Source organism: Microcebus murinus, chromosome 15, assembly GCF_040939455.1.
Source record: "Microcebus murinus isolate Inina chromosome 15, M.murinus_Inina_mat1.0, whole genome shotgun sequence".
Taxonomy (NCBI): Eukaryota; Metazoa; Chordata; class Mammalia; order Primates; family Cheirogaleidae; genus Microcebus; species Microcebus murinus.
Window position 1 is genome coordinate 73,189,930 of NC_134118.1, and position 20,267 is coordinate 73,210,196.

The 20,267-nt window shown below is 34.0% G+C and overlaps 1 protein-coding gene across 1 annotated transcript in view; it reads right to left on the reverse strand.

Moving 5' to 3' along the window:
* GALNTL6 (polypeptide N-acetylgalactosaminyltransferase like 6) overlaps positions 1-20,267 on the reverse strand; it is a 913,332-nt gene that overhangs the window by 835,615 nt on the left and 57,450 nt on the right. The window lies entirely within an intron of this gene.

Sequence of the window (20,267 nt, forward strand, 5' to 3'; positions counted from 1 at the left end):
TTTATAGAAATGGGCTAGTTAATCTTTGCCTTGTATCTCAGTATCAGAGAGAAAGTAAATAGAATTAGAGGAAAAATGATTATTCTAAGTAGCTGTTTAAACTTACAAGTTCTTAAATATTTTAAACATCTCTCTCTCTTCACTTTTAAAACACTTGGCTTCAATTAAGTGGATCCAAACTGGCTGTTGCATGTCTAATATTCTATAGCATCATATAAATAAAAATCAATGTTGATAGGAACACAATTATAAGACATTTTCCATTTCTACATCTAAATAAAATATGAAAGATGTAATAAAAATTTACCTAACTTTATTCTGGTCTTCCTTTTCCAGAAATACAACAGTATGTGTTCTTAAATATGAATATTTCAATAGTATCATAATACATTTTGCTGAAAAAGACAGACTCATGCTTGAATACAGGCTTCAGAGTCACTATGCCTCAGTTTCTTTTTCTCTAAATTAAGATAGTAATGTCTATCTCATGTAATTTTTTGAGGCTCTAATGTAACATTTTTTGAAGAAAATGACATATGAAATAGCAAGTTATAAAAGTCAATCAATGTTGATATCCCTTCAGCTTCATTTGCTAACCTCTGTGGATATGGACCAATTCTTGAAGCATGTGACTGTTCTTCATACTTCAGGTGGTTCTCAGATATCTTAAACATCATCCACAGACCCCATAGGGTGAATAACCATGGTATAAGAGGAAACTACACAGCCCCACTCCTAGGGAAGGCTCTGAAATTCAGGAATAATTAGGTATAGACAGGTGGAAAAGATGAAAGAAGAGTATTCCTTTATCTTTCGTAGCACTGTTAAAGCAAGGAAAGGTATAATGACTGGTCAGTTCACAAAGAGAATGTATAGTATCATCTGTAAAGTCTGAGATAATGAGAAAACTCAGGATATCCTGGATGAGTAAGGAAAACATAAAAGCTAGGCTAGACCTTCTAACAAGGAACAGTACAACTGATATGCCATGGGGGACAGTGTGAGCAACACACACTAGCATACTCACGTTGACCGGTTGGCCAGGCATTTATCAGCACACACTTATTGAACATCTATTATGTCAGACATGTTTTGGACTTCTCAGAAACAAAGATCAGTGATGCTCAGTCTTTGTTCTAGATAACGCATGTGGAGGCACTCCTCTGAGAAAGGGCTATGCATTGTGCTCAGTGAGTGTGTGTCATGACAAAAACCCATTGGTAGGTCTGCAATATGATTATCTACCATCCAACATCAGAAGCTATATTGGCAAATACTAATTACAGGTCCCTTTTTGATTTAAGATTCTATAATTTCCCCAAGACTGGCTACTTTTTTCCTTGTAGTAAAATACCCCACTGGTCATATGAAAGGAGAATATTTTAAGGGTGGTGCATTTGTACCAACCTAGTGGGGTTTCCTATCATAGATTTGCCTATGGTTTTAGAGTTCTGGGTTCAGTGAAAACAAATGTAAAATTATGACATTTTATGTCATCAAATTCTCTAACAATAGAATTATAATATAATTTTTGTTTTTGTTTTGATGTACATAATCTATCCCCCTGGATATATCATGACTTTGTATATTGGGATGCTCTTCAATGAATGGAATTTAGTTGTTGAATCCAGAGTCTCCATAGATTTACTAGTAGGGACAGTTGTATAAACTCCTGTCCTATTATGTTCAGAATCTACTTAAGCAACCTGATGTATGCTATAATATAGAAAAGAAATGGCCAAATTATCAGGACCTGTTTGTCTGGAAGGGCTGAAGCCCTCAACTATGCAGGACATCTCTAAAAATATACTCAATTAGAGTGTTCAGAAAAATTCAAATGCAGATGTTTGCCATCTCCTCTTCTTACTTTTCCTTTCCATTTCTCTTTTAATGATAATTATTATGCTTTTACCAAAGGAAAAATGGCATATAAATATGTCATTGTTTAGAGTAATCTGAAAATAACATCTTGAGAAGCCACCATCAAGATTTTAATATGCTTGGCCCATCTTTCTCCTTCTTCCATATCTGAAGGATGCTACCATATACACAGGTTGTGTGGTCCTTATCTGAAATGCTTGAGACCAGAAGTGTTTTGGATTTCAGAATTGTTTGCATTTTGGAATGTTTGCATATCTTGGGAATGGGACTCAAGCCTAAATGCAAAGTTCATTTATGTTTCATATACACCTTATAGCCCCAAGGTAATTTTATACATTTTTAACAATTCTGGTATAAAACAAAGTTTTGACTGCATTTTGACTGCAATCTGTCATATGACAAAGTCATTTGTGGAATTTTCCACTGTGATGTCATGTTGACACTCATAAAGTTTGAAATTTGGAGCATTTTGGATTCCAGATTTTTGAATTGGGGATCTCAGCCTGGTAGTAGGGTTACCATATACAGCAAATGAAAATGTAGGATGTCCAGTAATATTTGAATTTCAATAAAAAACAACTACTTTTTACCACATCCCAAATTTTGTATTGGAAATACACTAAAAAGTATTCATTGTTTCTATGAAATTCAAATTTAGCTGGGTGTTTTGTATTTTACCTGGCAATCTTAATCTACAGATACCAAAAAGGTACTCTCAGGGAAATTCTCTGACAAATACGAGATATGTTTAAGATTTTCCCAATGTCAAAAACACTAACTACAGCACAAAGTGAACAGAGAGATGACCTATTTATTTTTTGAATTGATAGTTGAAAGACCTTGAAATTTGCTGGACATGACACTACATAAATCACTGACTTTTTTTGAACAGCACTGACACAGAGACAATAATTCCTTCAAACTCTATTCCTCTCCTTCTACTGGTTCCCCTAAACATGTGTGCAGAAATTAATATAAATAACCACATGCAAATCATAAAATATACTTGATCAAGTCTGTCCTTTCCTCAAGGATCTTCAAGGCTGAATAGCAAGTATAAGAATTAAACATGGCAAAGATATTGAAGAACCCTGATTATAAGAACATCAATTCCACACCCCCCCCTGAGGTTTGCTGCCTCAGCTACTCAAGATATGTGCTTCCAGTGGTCTGAATAAAATGTTTTTAGTTTGGACCTTAGAGGAAAACATCTGTGCTAGCTCCACAATGACATCACTCTCTAAAGTAGAAAAAATAAATTAGGTCAGAAGCGTCATGAACCCATGACTACAATGCTCCTATAATGTAAGGGTAGGGAGTAGGTGCCTTTAAATCAGTGACTTACTTTTTGCTGACAATTGGCAATAGAAAGTGAAATAAATATGCTTGAGCTAGCGGAAGGGCTCAGGAACAGGACTAACTAGCTGGAGGATCTGGAGAATGGAATCAGAATGTGAATTTTATTGTAATTATGATAACAGGAAGTTACTTGTAGCAAACAAAACAAAACAAAAAACACAATAGGAAGGGGTAGGGCTAATTAGCAAAATCAAAATCTTATTTAATCACTTTTAGTATGATATTAGTTTTGATTTTGGTATAATTTGTGACCTCAACCCCTAACTTTTCTCTGGAATCTGGCATTACTAAAGTTAACAGAGAGTTTGACAATATGGTATTAGTTATTTCAGTGTTTAAGTTCTTATTATAAGAACTGCTACATTCATAAAGTAGATAATAAAAAGTCATCTTAAACACACTAGCTAGAAGTAACTACTACAGCCAGAGAACAATTGTAATGCTTATTACCATAAAATAATTTGAATATCTTCATTAAAATTTATTTTAATGTTAACATCAGGTTATTACATGGATTATTTTCATTCATCTATCATTATATCTAATACCTTTTTAGAAGAGAGTTACATGTAACTTTATTTCTAAGATGTTCAAAAATCATGGTGTTCATATTGAAAATGTCAAGTTGACTATGACAAATATTCTTTGGGATTTTAAAAAATAAATGAAAGAATTTTCTGATTTTTCTCCTAGAGCTAGTATATTTGAAGAAAAGAGAATTAGAAGAATTTAATATATAATCTTGTAAAAACTACATGACTTTGCATGCCCTTAAAATTATGATACATAGATATTCATAAAGGCTGGAAAATAGTCCTAGGCTGATAAGACTACTAAAAGTGATTGCCTCTTGGTAGGGATGTGGAATTGGAGTAGGACAAGGGAAGTGGGGAAAACAGAGACTTTAACTTTTCTTTTAGAATATTTCTGCCTGCTTGTAATTTTAATATAACAGTCATATATTACTTTTAAAATTAATTTTAATGAACCAAAATTTCTCCTGGACTTTCCACTGGCATTAACAGTTGGGTACTATATGCTAGCTGTCAAAATATTGGAAAGCATTGGTACATTTATTCTTCTACATTGCCAAGTGTGGTAGAATATTTGCAAAACATACTGTATGTGACCAAAAGAGAATGACTTGACTTTTTCATCACACCTGTTCACCGCAACTGCTCTGCTAAAACATTTCATAATGATAACTTATTTGAAATCATCTTTGGCAAAACAAGGGGGATTTTTTTTTTCACCTTGTTAGTATTTCAGTATTGCTCCCATACTAGAAGCAAGTTTGTCATGTTTTTCTCTATTGTGACTCATTTTTTTTTGTCACTTTAGACACCCAAATATAGTACCAGCCAAGCCTAAGTCATTATAATGAGGAAATATCAGAACAATGTGATTCTTCAGTATGATGGGCATCTAGACATAGTAATTTAGTAATGTAATCTTCAAAAAATAAATGTTATTCATTGGTGTGATTTTCTTGTAGACTTAGTCTGGATTGATTTAATATATGTCATCAGCAGCATGAAAGTCCATAATCATTCAGATTCTTTGCCATTATTTTGAATTTGTATAGCAACCATAAATATACAATTAAATATGAAAAATATACAGAAAATAATGACATGAATACAAAGATGGAAAATCAATTACTCTACATCTAGTTCAATAAGATACTAAAGCAATGCTTTTACAACTTGGTTATGAGACAAGATATCTTCTATTTATTTTTAAGTAACTTGATAAGTTCAGATATTTTTCTGATCTCAAATTATTTTACTGCATAGATAAATTGCCATTCTGTTTTTTAGCTATAAAAAATTCATCTCTCCTATGATATAAAGCAAAGTCTATATCTTTTTTTTTCACAATATTCTTTGAGTTGTTTAACTGACTAGCCTACTGACATCTATTAAAATTTAACAGCTGCTAAATTCTAAAGATTCCATCAAGTTGGGATCTCTTTCTCTTTTTTCTTTTTTAAAGGATCACACGAAATACTAAGGCTTTGAAGTGTGGATGAAGAAAAAAAAATTCTCTAGTTTGAATTTCAAACTACACATCTCTATTTTGGCAAAGGTCTACATAATAAATCATAGAATTTGTTTGGTCTATGGAATAAACCACTGGCATATTGTAATTCAAATAGACTCCTGATCAAAGAAGTGAAAACAATCTATGGTCATCGTATATAAAATGTATGCACTTCTTTGCTAGGTATTCAGGTTGTTTTCAGAAGTATTGTTTGCTGTTTTTGTGGCTATCTGGCATGCATGTTTTTTCCTCTTTCAAAGGAAGGGTTAGATTTCTGCTTTAGGACACTGCATGAATCCCCTTTTCTCTGCCAAGTTTGAAGAGTGGAGCTAACTGATTTGAGTGGGGTTTGTTTGGGTGATGCCAGTTGGGATGCACCATCCACCTGCCCCACTCACAGACTAAAGAGGGGGAAAATCAACCCAAACAGTTTCCATTTGCCAAGAGAGGTTTGCCAAGCCTTACCAAGGGGCCCATTTCTTCTTCGGGATTTGAGTGTGTCAGGAAATGAATTATATTATATATTATATGAATATATAATTTGAATAAAAGATATATATATCGTCAATTCCAATACTTTGTACCCCTCACGCACTGCATAGCTTTGAGCATGCCATTAAACTTCTCTGTGCCTCAGTTTCCTCTTTTCTAAAATTGTAATAACAATATATAATGTCATCTATTAGGTTGTTTTGAAGATTAAACAAGCTAATGCATGTGAAGAACTTACAATAAGGCCTGGAACATAGCTGACAACAAACACTACTTTTTCTCTATTCCTCCTGTTAAAGAACATCACGTCTGAGAGTACGATCTTTCAAAGCTTCAGGAAGAATGTTTTGGCCATAGAGTATAAGAAGGCCAAGTGACATGAAAGACAAAGGACAAAGATTTGGGACCCGAGGAGATCACATGCGGCTTCAGAGAGGTTTTAGTTGTGAGGCATGGAGGAATCCATCTGTTGAAGAAACAACTGGAAATAAAACTGACTGCAACTTCTCAAGAGAAAAATAGTTTGTGAAATATGTTACCATAACAAAAATATTGACTGTAAATATAAATGGATTCCATAATGTTTACACAGTTTTGGTCTATGGAATAAATTGATGGCTTCTAGGAAAAGAAGAAGCCATTGATGGCTTCTAGGAAAAGCACATATATAATAACAAGTGTCATTTAAACCCTCAAACAAACTTGTTTTTATCCTTGTGTTTTGGAACAAAAGAACTTAGGTCAGAGTGGTATGTGTAAGCGTGTAACACCAAAATGTTGAAAAAGAGGATTTGCTTCTAGATACTCGTTATCTTACAGAGCAGGAAAAGCACAGAAATAGATGAAGCAGGCTGGTGATTCACAGAATCTGTGAACCAGGTTCTGTGGGACCACAGAAAGTAGTGGGTACTTTAATGAACTGAAAGGCATATCCCCCCAGTCCAAAGGCATTGAAATGTGTTTTAAAAGTTTATTAAAGTACATCTCAAACAAAACATACCTGGAATTAAATTCAACCTCTAGGGCTGAATTGCCAATGACAGTTGGCATTTGAGAACTGATTCCAAAGCTAATGCTTTTCTTAAGTTTTAATTGCATTACCAATTTACTCTTTAGATTAATGTCATAGCCCATTCCTTGAAGCTCCTTCTGTTAATAAAACAGAGTAACTACCTGAAACATAGTTTATGTACTATAGCTTCTCCTATCCACATATCAGTCCTAGTTTGATTCTCACTCCTAGTTTGATTAAAAATGAGCATGGGGTGTTACAAAGAGTATTAATTCACAATTTTTTATGGATAAGCAGTACTCCATAATACACATATACCACATTTTATTAATCCACTTGTGTACTGATGAGCATTTGGGTTTCCACATGTTTGCGATTGTGAATTGTGCTGCTATAAACATTTGAGTACAAGTGTCTTTTTTAATAAAATGTCTGTTTTTCTTTGAGTAAATACCCCATAATGGAATTTCTAATGAAATGATAGTTCTACTTTTAGTAGAACTAAAAGTTCTACTAAAGTTCTACTATAGTTCTACTTTTTAGTCCTTTGAGGAATCTCCATACCACTTACCGTAGAGGTTGTACTAGTTTGCAGTCCCACCAACAGTGTATAAGTGTCCCTTTCTCTAATAACCTTTATAACAACCTGGATGGAACTAGAGACTATTCTTCTAAGCAAAGTATTGTAGGAATAGAAAAACAAACACCACATGTACTAACTGTTAGACTGAAACTGATTGATCAACACCCATATGCATATATGGTAGTAAAACTCAGTGGAAACCACGCAGGTGGGAGGGGGGAGAAGGGAAGAGGTAAATCTACACCTTAATGGGTACAATGCATGCTATCTTGGTGATGGGCACACTTATAACTTTGACTCAAATGACACAAGCAATTCATATAAGCAAAACATTTGTGCCCCCATAATACCCTGATAAAAAAAAAGCTCTAGCAGATAAGGGAAAAAAAAGTGAGTATGGGGTGAGTCTAAGTATAGTGCAAATAATAATTGAAATGGAGAACATGAGGAAATGGCAGAGACCGATAACTGTAGTCACACTTTCCTATTCAGAGAATTTCAATATATGAACATAAACTTCAATTTATTTATTGAGGCTCAGTTAAAACACTCAAGGAAACAGATGCTCAACCTATTTCCAGTGAAAGAGACAAAGAAAAGTCAAAAGAAAAAAGAAAAAGAACAGATGGTATCAAGAGAGCTAGAGAGTGAAACAACAAAGATTAGGGGAAGAAATTCTCAAAGGTCAGATTTATATTGTTAGGGATTTGTTATCCAGACAAAGAAAGCAATTACTGAAACCATTTGCATTTATTACTTTTTGCTCACATATGGACCTCATGGAATGTGATTATATATAATACTAAACAAATGCATTTTATTATTTTGCCTTAATTTAGATTCCTTTGTAGCTTCTCACTTCTAGGGTGAGATCATGAAGGTTTTGTTTTTGTGGTGGTTTTTTGTTTGTTTGTTTGTTTTACCTCAGAACAGGAGATACTGGAACAGAAGAGACCACTGCTAATTTGGTTAATATGAAACTTTCTTGGCCCCTTTAGCAAAAAAGAAACCAGGAAAAAGAGTCACTGTCTATAGAGAAAAAGTATTTCCCAAATGTTTTAAGTATCCATTATATATATTAAGACAGGCGTCCTCAAACTACGGCCTGCAGGCTACATGCTGCCCGCCTAGGACATTTATCTGGCCCACCAGGTGTTTTTGCTGCAGTTGCCTGTCCTGCTTAGCAGCCGACTCCTCTGGGGCCACAGTGCACACTCTCCAGTGGTCTAAGGGACAGTGAACTTGCCCCCTGTTTAAAAAGTTTGAGGACCCCTGTTAATTAAGATATACATAGAGCATATTTCATGGGCTTTGGACATTCCTGCAACATGGATAGCTCTCATTTGATGTTAAAAGGGGAGAAAATGGATGTTGAGGAAATGGAAACACAGATTCCTGCTCTCCACTGAGGAATTTAGGGGTGATGAAGGAGTCAGTGATGGGTAGGATCAGGAGTCCTGATCTCCCTCTGACCCACTTTTCAATTTGTAGAGCATGTATATATGTGTGTAAACTAGTTATATATATATACATTTTTGGAGACAGGGTCTCTCTCTGTCACCTAGGCTAGAGTGCTGTGGCATAATCACAGCTCACTGCCACCTCACACTCCTGGGGTCAAGTGATCCTCCTGCCTCAGCCTCCTTACTAGCTGGTACTACAGATGTGTGCCATGACGCCTGGCTAATTTTTCTACTTTTTGTAGAGCCTGGGTCTCACTCTTGCTTAGGCTGGTCTGGAACTCCTGACTTCGAGTGATTCTCTCTCCTGCCTAGACCTTCCAAAGTGCTAGAATTACAGGCGTGAGCCACTATACCCAGCCTAATCATACTTTTAATCTACATTTAAGAGTAATTCCTATATTTAATGCTCATTAATTCTAGCACCTGACTTTGAAAACTCAGCATTATCTGGTAATACTATGTCCTTAGACTGCTGTTTTCACTCTCCCATAACAAAGACATGTTCTTTGATTTTATTCATCTTTCTAAAGTGCTCTTTCTTCTTAATGCCATCTATCCTGACTCAACATAGCCTTTAATTTGCAACTTTTAGTATAGCACTTTTTGCCAATCTTACTGTGATCAATACAATCCCCATCAATCTCCTTTCCTTCTGAATTTACAGGGGTTAATTGTGCAAGCTACAAAAGTATCTAATAGTCTATTTCCTTGTTTTTTAAATAATTGTTATCTGTTAAATAATTCCCTAAATAAATTGTAAATATTTCAAATCAAGAGATTATATCTTATATCTCTGTATTTGTTAACCTGACAGGCCTAAGAAAAGCATTCAATATGTGACAGTCTATGAATATACCTTATTAAAATTTTACTTATATACCTTTTATACCTTATAAGGTATAAAAATATACCTTATTAAATTATTTTACTTCATTATTAGCAAGGAATTTTATCAATACATAAATAAGAAATTGATACCCCTTATCATTATCCACAGTAACACTGTATTTTCCTTTTTTAGAAAAAACATTTTAAGATTACTAAAAACACAAGATTTTTCATTCTAAATTATCTGTGTAAAAACTATAATAAACTATCTTACTTCTGTTTATAATTATTGTCTAGATCAGCTGTTTGGAGATGGTGTTAATGAGATTAATGTATTGGATTTTGCCTCTTTATGGGCTGGTTCCTTTCCAGAGAAAAACTCTACTAAGTCACAGACTGCAGGCTTTTTGTCCTGTAAGGTTGGGAACATCAGTAAAGGGGAAAATTGTCAAGGAAAATAGATTGTTTACAACTCTTAAAAATTATAAAGACATCTGATCTGAAAGCTCTTACATGCTTGGTTTGAGCCATTGTTTGAACATGTAGAACTATTTTGACTTACTAATATTGTTCAATATAGAAAAATATTAAGCCCAAGAGCTTTAATTTTGAACATAGTATGGGGTACAATGGACAGTCTGGTCCATATGGACTTAAAAATATATTGTATTATAATAATGCTATTCATTCTGACAAAGTCACTTTCAACTATTGACAGTTTTTCTTTTTTTAGGTAACGAACATGATTGTTATTTTTTCCTTAGGGAGAAAAGGAAGCTCTCTCTACTTTTTATTAGTTGTTTCTTACTCTAAGCCTACATACTCTTTATTGAGTTCGGTTTATAATCTGTTCTGTAGGGATTGACCTTTCATTTCTGCATTGCCCTTTACAATTCTACTTTCACCTGACTCTTTTCCCAGCGTATATTTTGTCATCTTGTGAGTCTTGTTAAGTTGTACCTGCTTCAGCATAATTCTGAATGTGAACACACAGTAGTTCTCACTGTTTCAGTTAATTCGCTTCCCTATCCTCTGGGTAACCTTATTCTCCAGGATCTTGTGTTAATTAAAACCCCTTCCTCCTAACCCTTTCTTTAGATTTAACAATACAGTAGGGGGCAGAATAAGGAACAGCGTCTGATTCACAAGGTGGGAAGAAAGCCCCATAATAAACTTTCTCAGACTTCACTCACTTAATGCATGACTGTTACAAGGAACAACAACAACAAAAACTATTGTTTAGGTGATGTTACTGCAGTCCTGAGGGATCTACTTCGAGGAAGCATCTGGTGGTTTGTACAAAGTGACCTTGTTTTAGTACTATAGTGAACATGTTCTAGCAGCAAGTCTAGAAAGCAGGTTGAACAAAAAGGTTCACATTCAGAAACACAAAGTCCAAAGACCTCAAGTAATCAAGGAAATGGTTAATGAGAACTCCTCAGATATGAACTAAATGAAGCATGGAAGGCTTTCTTTTTGGGGGATTTTTTTACCTTAGATATGTGGCATCCCTAATTTGAAGATGATTTTGGAAGATGTTACTGATTCCTTTCTACAACAGCAAGTTCTTAACAAATGGCCCAGCATTGGGATAGACCTCAATAATGTTTGCTAATTATTAGTATAAGATAAATAAAAAAATAAGGGTATATTAATATTTCTTTAAGGTAAAGTGAATCCTAAACAAAAAAATTTACCAAGATATTATTTGAAACTAATATGCTTGTCCATGCTAAGTGGAGGTTTCAGATAAAATTTGTTATTATCTTCTAGACTGTCAAAAATGTGTGTGCTTACATTCCATTATGCCTTATTATGGGCAAAAATAGGTAAACTTATTTTTAAAAGTTCTGGGAAACCCTGAGATTGAAACCAACCTTTAAGAAAAATAACTTTCCCATATTGTCTCATCAGTTTGTGGGTTCTATGAAGCACAATTTATTAAAGTTTGTTTTCTAGTGGATATGAGGTGCTTAATTATTTATTAATAGATTGATTGTCTAATTATGTTCTGGTGTACTATGATAATAACTGGTATTTATATTATATCTACAATTTATATTGTAATGGACATATTATATTATTATGTTCAAGGTTACTATAATAGTAATTTGAGTTTTTAATGCTCCTATTTTATGTTTCAAGATTAGCAATATAAAACATGATCACATACATACAAAATGTACAAGTTCTATAAAAATGTAGGAAAAAACACAGCTGTGAGACTGAGAATCTGATTTTATATGCCAATTCCACTTCTTAAAAGATCTGTGGTTTTGGGAAAACACTATTTTTTTGTCAGTTTTCCTATATGAAAATTAAGGTGGCACATATCTATCTCAAAGCATCACATTTGAGAATTAAATGAGATAATATCCATATAAGCTCTTGGCTTAGTGCAGAGACAAAGACTAGAAAGCATTTTGTTTTTATATTGATAGACATGTCTTGAATTACAAAAAGTAGGTAATATATATGAATGTAAGTTTTTTATATATATATTATTAACACCAAATAGAAAAATAAAGGCTACTTAAGTTGGAATGAAGCATTTATGCTCAGAGAACTCCCTATTCTGAAATATAATGATGATAGATGATAGAAAAGCAATGAAACATGTACAGATACAGGGTTGAAACTGTAGACTAACTTTGAAGTTCTGTATTTATTGGCATCTTTGCATAAATCAAACAAAATATAACAAAACTGTTAAAAGTAGCTAAATACAATGAAGTCTCATTATACAACGCTATAAAGTATTTGTCTCAGGTTCCTCAGGGCGTATGCCTATTGCCCCAGTGCTATCATAAATAGTATCCTCTTTCACTCTCAGAAGTATCCTGGTTTGGATGACAAAATTATATGGTTACCTACCCAGACATGATAGAGCTTGAAATCATAACATAGAAGCAAAAACAGATGTGACTAATATGATATATCTGGCCTATATTATATTTGTTAGTTTTACTCCAAAAAGCAGTCGAGAACTATAAACAGTCACTGTAAGTTGTTGTTTTACATGTGAAGTAGTTCCTAAACGGAATAATGTTTGATGTGATCAGTATGATATGAAAGCGAAAAGATAAAGGGAATGGGTTTGAGCATTTCATTTTGGGATTCAGACAGATGATTCTCATTTTGCTTGTTTATCTTGTCTTACAGTGCCTAATTTGCAGTCATTTTATTAGTGCATTTTCAACATCAAAAGTTGTCCACAAAATTAACTTGGTTTTTAATCATTATTTTGTTCTCATGTAAAATTAGTTCTGCCTGATTCATTATCCTTTGTTATTTATGAAAGAAGAAAGAGGTCAAGCAGTTCTGTTGGTAGAAAAGCAACACTGGTATTAACATAGTTCTTAAAAGTCAGCTGAGCTTATTTAGACTTAGTGGGTTATCCTGACTTTTTTCACTTAAATGATACAGTAGGTAATTTTGAGAAACTTCTCCTACTCTATAAAAGAAGATAAAAAAGAAAAAAAATACATAAAACATTTTTAATCAGTGCCACAATTATGAGACTCAGGAGAGTCGGAATGACAGGGCTACCTGCTACCCTTGGACATTTCCTGGGAAGGCCTGTCACCATCTCTGATTAATGCTCGGCACACTCTGAACTTCATTTAACATCATGTGGAAGTTGATTTACAGCTTAAAATGAACTATGTCCTGATGTCCAGAGTCAGTATTCTGCAGGAGTTCCTGTCTACCAATGACACTGAAGACAGTGCTTCTTCCTTGCTTAGAAGAAAGATTGAAAAGATCAGTTTTATTTTTACTTTGAATCTCATAGAAAGAGGGTGGGTGTATAGCCACACTTAACACAGTTCCTGGAGAATCCTGAGTCCACAAGGAGTTCACGGAACCCTGGGTGAAACAGTGAAGGAAATTTGGAATGAATGCAAAGTAACCTCCATGGACACTAGCCCTGGATTTTTGAAAGTGGAGAGATAGAGGCAGCCCCATTTTGAGGCGGCAGCCACATTCTAAGTCAATAGGGATCTCAGCCCAAGGAGAGCAGTGGTGGCAGCACACACAGAAGAAAAAAATCCAACAAAGCACAAGACTGGAACATTCAGATGCCTGATGTGAAATGGAAGAGACTGGGGGCTATTTTGGAAGATCAATCCAAATTTGGTTGAGATTTGTAATCCAATCAGATTATAATTATCACACACAAGGCCTCAGTTGCCTCCAGAGGCCAAAAGGCTGAGAAAACATGATTCAGGAAAGTAATCTTCTGCTTGCTGAACAAGAATGTGTTTATCGATGCCAGATGTTAACCAGGACAGTTCTTATTTACAGCTGAGCTGTTTTTCATTAAATTGACAGTATTCCCTAAATTATTAATACTGTCTGAGTTGACTCTATAAGGCTGAGCAAAGGGCTCTACCCACTGTTTCAAATTAGGCTTCCCCTGGCCATGTGACTTGCCTGGGGTTTAAGTGTTTGTTTCTGTATTTTACTAACCTTATTTGTTGACACATTACTTTACCTTTTAAAAATATTTAGATATTTTACTAACATAAAGAACACTGTGTTAATGCACAAATGAGTCATATCAAAGTAATTTTCAAGTTAGTTGAGACCAATGTAGATAAGATTTACCTTAGTTTCAATGTATAGTATTTATTTAGATTATTTAATTTTATATTTTATTTTGCCTCCAAGTAGCTTCAATATAGCTCCAGAAATAAACCATATTATCTTATCATTCACTAAGACTAGGAACAAAATTAGTTTGGGTATTTTTTTCAGTATCATCATTATGAATGACATTATTAAAATATCAAAATCTTTTCCATAGCACATGATTCATCAATGAACCTGAATGCCATGTCTGCTTTTTAAAATGAGTAACAGAGAAGTCACAGGTCTTGCTCAGAATTCCTTTATTTTTCAGAAAACCAAAATAAAATTCTGGAACTTACTTTTCCCACCAGTATATCTATATTTATATTTATATTTATCTATCCTTATAAAATTAGGGTAGTGTTATTTTCCTATTAAAATAAAGGTAACTTTAAACTATCTTCCTACTCTCCACTTGCCTGAATATTCAGCCCTTTTTGGATAATTAATTTTTGCTCAAACATACACCATAGTTTCTGACCACTAGGTTTTAGTCCAGAGTTTTGGTCTTTATCGGAAAATAATACCTATCTCTAAAGGCTGACATTAAAGATTATCTTCTCAATCAAACTTTTCCTGTTTATCTTATAACAGTTGTGATTTCTTCTTCCTTTGAATCTACCTACTTTTCTATAAAGTAAAGCACTTTCTTGATAGTTTCTTTCCCTGTGAGATACCTAAAAAAGCTATCTTTTAAGGAACATAGAGGAAAAGTCCTTGGTGCCTGATAGGTGTTTGATAACTATACTTGCTTTTCTCCCTTCTTCCAATCTCACAAGAGTTTTTATGTTGTTTGAGTTTAGAGAGTGTAATATTTAATGTTTTTTTTCTTGAGGACCTAATATGAGGCCTTTTATACAATGAGAATTCTTTTTAAATTTAGCTTTTGGTTTGTTTCTGTAGGACTCACCTATTATTTTTGTTCTCATTTCTTTTTGTTCTGGAGGTGAACAAGATGACTTCTGTTGCAAAATGCTGTTCTTCCAACTCCATGTGGTTATACCAGGAGTCTTCATGATCTTACAGGACCCCACCTCCCAGCCAGACCTGATTATCAGGAATAAATACCTAGCCCATTCCCCGGCCAATGAAAAATTTTCCCTAGAATGATTTATCTCTAGGAAAATTTAAAAACAGTGTAAAAATGAGAGTCAGTTCTTGATTTATTTTTTATAAGAATTGTGAAAAATTAGGGTTAAATCTGTTACTAAGCACATTTCTGCGTGTGAAGGACACAAGTCTTCAGTGGAAAAGAATGAAGCTAAGAGATAGAAACAAAAAGGATTGAAAATATAAAACAAGACATGAATATAAAGACAGAGTATTTATGGCATTCAACACCTGCTTCCAGGTCTTCCTAACCCTGGCTAAACACTTGCTTTCCTATGATGTGTTAATTCAAGTTTAGTTTCTTTACCTCAAACTCAAAGATTTTTGACATCTCAATAACCCTAATAATAATGTTATATCCCTACTTCAACCTCACTCCCAGGAGTTACCAAAGACTATACATATATCCTTACCTGATATTGGTAAAGGTATAGTTAAGTACAGTCTTGCATCTTGACATGCTCATTGATCTGTAGAATTAATAAAGCATGGCATACAATATAAATTATATATAGGTAGAACCCCTCTTTTTTCCATAGGTAATTGAGATGATTGATTATAAAGAGAGTGTAACGATTGATTAATCACTATTATAAAGTTTTATAGGCACTAAAAATCAATAGAAGAAAAAATATGGCTTTTTGCGACTGTCTTAATGGAAGTTACACAAGAAGGGTTTCATCAAATCGCATCCTTGCCTCCAACACTGGGCAGGATTCTGAGAGTGACGAATACACAAAAATATATTTTCCGCTTCTTTTACTTCTAAATTTTCTTTTAATTTAAAGCAAATTATAAAACATTAAAATCTGGAAAAACAATTTTATCCCTTGATTCACAGAGTCTATAAATTCTACCTGTAGTGTAGATAAAACCAAAAGAGCTTATAGTAGATTCCAGTTTGTGCAGACATCATACACTGAACAAGTATAACATAGTAGACACCACAACTGCATTGGATTTACCCTATGAATTGGTTCTGCCCGGGTCCAATATGGCATCCTTCTGATGATCAAAAAGAAAACATGATCATTTGTTTAAAATCCACAACCATGAAAAATAAGCAAAACTGGTTGCTACATTTGAATTTTTCCCACATGACCTAAGAATTTTCCTGTTTGTTACACTCAATATTTAATTCTGACCCTGAGTACACAAACATATATGCACACAGTTTCTTCCTCTGATATGAAATCTCTTCAGATCTCATGAGAGCAGTATGAGTTTAATTCAGTTACTTTCTTCCTCTGATATGAAATCTCTTCAGATCTCATGAGAGCAGTATGAGTTTAATTCAGTTATCTTCCTACTGATAATTCATTTTTATACCTATTAACTGATATTTATTAATGTAAGCTATGTGTCAGTCACCATTCCAGGTGTAGGGAGTACTATGTGTTGAATTGTGTCCCTCAAAAATGACATTTTGGAGTCCTAACACCCAGTACCTCAGATATGACCTTACTTTGGATATGGGATCCTCACAGAGGAAATCAAGTTAAAATGAGGTCATTAGGGTGGGCCGTAATTCCATATGACTAGTGTCCTTACAAAAAGGGACAAATCTGGACATAGACTGACATACTGAAAAGGAGAACAATATGTGAATACCAATGACTACCTGAGTCCAGGAGAGAGGCCTGGAACAGATCTTTTCCTTGCACCTTTGGAGGGGGTGTGGCCTTGCCAATAACTTGATTCCAGATTTGAGCCTTCAGAACAGCAAGACAATAAATTTCTATTGTTTAAGTCACTTAGCTTGTGGTACTTTGTTATGGCAGCCATAGGAATTCAATATAGGGAGTAAAAAGATAAGTGAAGTCCCTTTCTTTATTGAATTATAGTTTTATTGAGTTTAGGACCATAAGCATTGTACCTCAAATATTATTTCTTTAGGAATGATTTTCATAGAAATTTCATAAAAACTGTTATTATTTAGGATAATGTATGTATAGGGTCTATAAAAATAACATTATAATTTTATCATTAATGTAAGACAATACCATTAAATGATAAATATAGCTACCCAGCTTAGACCATAGTTCAGTTATGGCTTCAAGCATGATCCAAGGAAAAGTCAAGTGTACTATAAATTATCTCATTTGGCAAGCAATGCAAATGTTTCTGCAATACACGGTAAAGCAACATATTGGATTTTCTCTGTGCATAAAAACAAAGATGCATTTATATATACTTAGCAAAGTATATGTTTTTGTAAGTTGCAGCAAAAATGCATCTGAACATACTTAAGAAGACACCTGGTTTGGAACTAAATCTGTTTTGCTAACATAAGAATTTCAAGGTAATCTAAAATTTACATTCAGAGTTTAAGGACATCATTGTGGAGGATATAACATTGGCTTATTTACAACACACTTAACTTTCATTACTGCACTTATTTTTCTCCAGTACATGTTTAGATTAATGAAAAAAATAAGTATCCTGTAGATCTCTTTTGATGACTCATCTTGATTTTGTTGTTAAATTTTACTGACAATGTAATTATTACAAAATATGGCAAATCTAATAATCATTAGAACATGATATTAGAGTAATCTGAGCTAGAGTTACAGAATCCCTGTAGTACTGCTTTTTCCTGGATCTAAATATAACTTAATTTAGGTGTCATTATTCTAATGGTAGACTGCACAGGACCACTGTTTTGTTACATTTCCTATGAATTTTTGCTTAATGTAGTATGTTAAGCAAGGCAATGGATGCCAGCAATATAACTAATGTTATGCTTAGGGTTAATGAGAGGTGAAGGAAGTAGAGGGTATTTTCTCGGGGAGAAAATGGCCAAAAGCAGCATTGAGTATTGATTATAAACTTAATTTACCCCCAACTTTGTTCATATTGCAGCAGCCTCTCGTTTATCCCCATGATTTCGCTTTATGCAGTTTCAGTTCCCCCTGTCAACTGTGATCTGAAAATATTACACACAATAAGGTATTTTGAGAGAGAAAGACCATATCTATATAACTTTTATTACAGTACATTGTTATAGTTATTCTAATTTATTGTTATTAACTCCTTACTGTGTCAAATTTTAAAATTAAACTTTATCATAAGTTTGTATGTGTAAGAAAAAACAGTGCATCATACAGGACTTTGTACTATCTGTTTTTTCAGGCATCCACTGGGGGTCTTGGAACTGGCACATACTTCTCATGGATAAGGACAGGGCCTACTCTATTTACCTCTACTTATTATTAATGCAGTTCAATATTTTATTGTTATGCACTTATATAATAAATTGGTATTTTTATTTGTGTGATAACCCTTCCTCATGTTAAATTACTAGGGAAGAAATGCCTGTATTGTTTACTAGTGCTACTATAACAAAGGATCAGAAATTAAGGGGCTTAAACAACAGAAATTTATTGTCTCACAATAAAGACTAAAGTCTGAGATCAAAGTGTCAGCAGGCCATGCCTTCTCTGAAGGTATAGAAAAGGACTGTTCCAAATCTCTCTCCTAGGCTATTGTTAGTTCCTTGGCTTGTAGCAGTACAACTCCAGTTTTCACATGGCATTCTCTGTGTGTGTCTGTGCCCACATTTCCCCATTTCATAAGGACACCAGTCTTACCGGGTTAGGGAACCACTCTACTCCAGTAGGATCTCATCTTAACTCCATCTATAATGACCCTATTTCCAAATAAGCTCATATTGTGAGGTTCTAGAGTTAGAAGTTCAACATATGAATTCTTGAGGGACACAATTCAACTCATAACAATGGCCAAAGAAAATATACTTACAGAAATTATTTTAGTATATGTATCAATGGTTAAGATTGAATTTTAGTTGTGAGTGCTAAAGCACCCTAAGCAATAGTCGCTTAAACTAGATAGAAGCTTATTTTCCTCCTATGTAAATAAATTCTGTCTATCATGAAGGACACTGGTATATTTGATCTACCAGGCCAACATTTAGAAGAGATCTCTTTGTGTTCTGGCTACTGTGTCTACATGCCACCCAACAGGAAGAATGAGGGCAAAAGCATATATTATCTCCCTTAAGGACACTTCCTGGGGATCATTCCTGAAACTTCCAAGCATATACCATTAACCTGAAGTTAGTCATATAACCACACTCATTGTAAAAGGGACTGAAAACTATAATTGTTATTCCAGGTGGTCATATAGCTGATTACCGAATGCTTATCTGCCAGTGAAGAAGGAGAGAATACATATTGTATGACAACCTGTCATATCAGGTTAGAATAAATAAAAATTATTTCTGAATTAAAAAAATACTAAATATGTTCCCTCACAAGATAATGTAGAAATATAAAGGAAACTTATGTCAGTGGACTCAAAGACTATTATGTTAAAATTGCAATGCAAAATAAAACTTGTTAGAATATAGGAGATATATGATATGTGACTAAAATGTACAGACCTCTGGGAGAAAAATCAATGAAGTTGGTAATGGTTAAACTAGCACTAGAGGATGCGCAGAGACAGGCCAAGCAAGAGGAAGAAGCAAACAGAAAAGCCAGAACAGAGGCACAATTCACTTTGCAGACATTTTTAAGAAATGATTTTTACATTTAAAGATTTTTGGTTATGCTTTTATTTTAACTTCTTCATTCTTACTCTAAGAAACTTTTTTATTCTCTAATTGTATTAAATCCTTCAGTCCTTCTTTCTTTCCTTCCTTCCTTCCTTCTTTCTATACATATTTATCACCTAATAGAGCCAGACACTGTGGCAGGAACTGGGCATTCCTTTAAGAATTATAAAACATTGGCCTAGCCTCATGCTTAAAGTATATTGGTGAATATAAATTCTGTGGAGAAATATTTCAGATAAACCATCTGAGGGAATTGGATTTCCCCCAAGATTTCCGGCCAACCTGTGG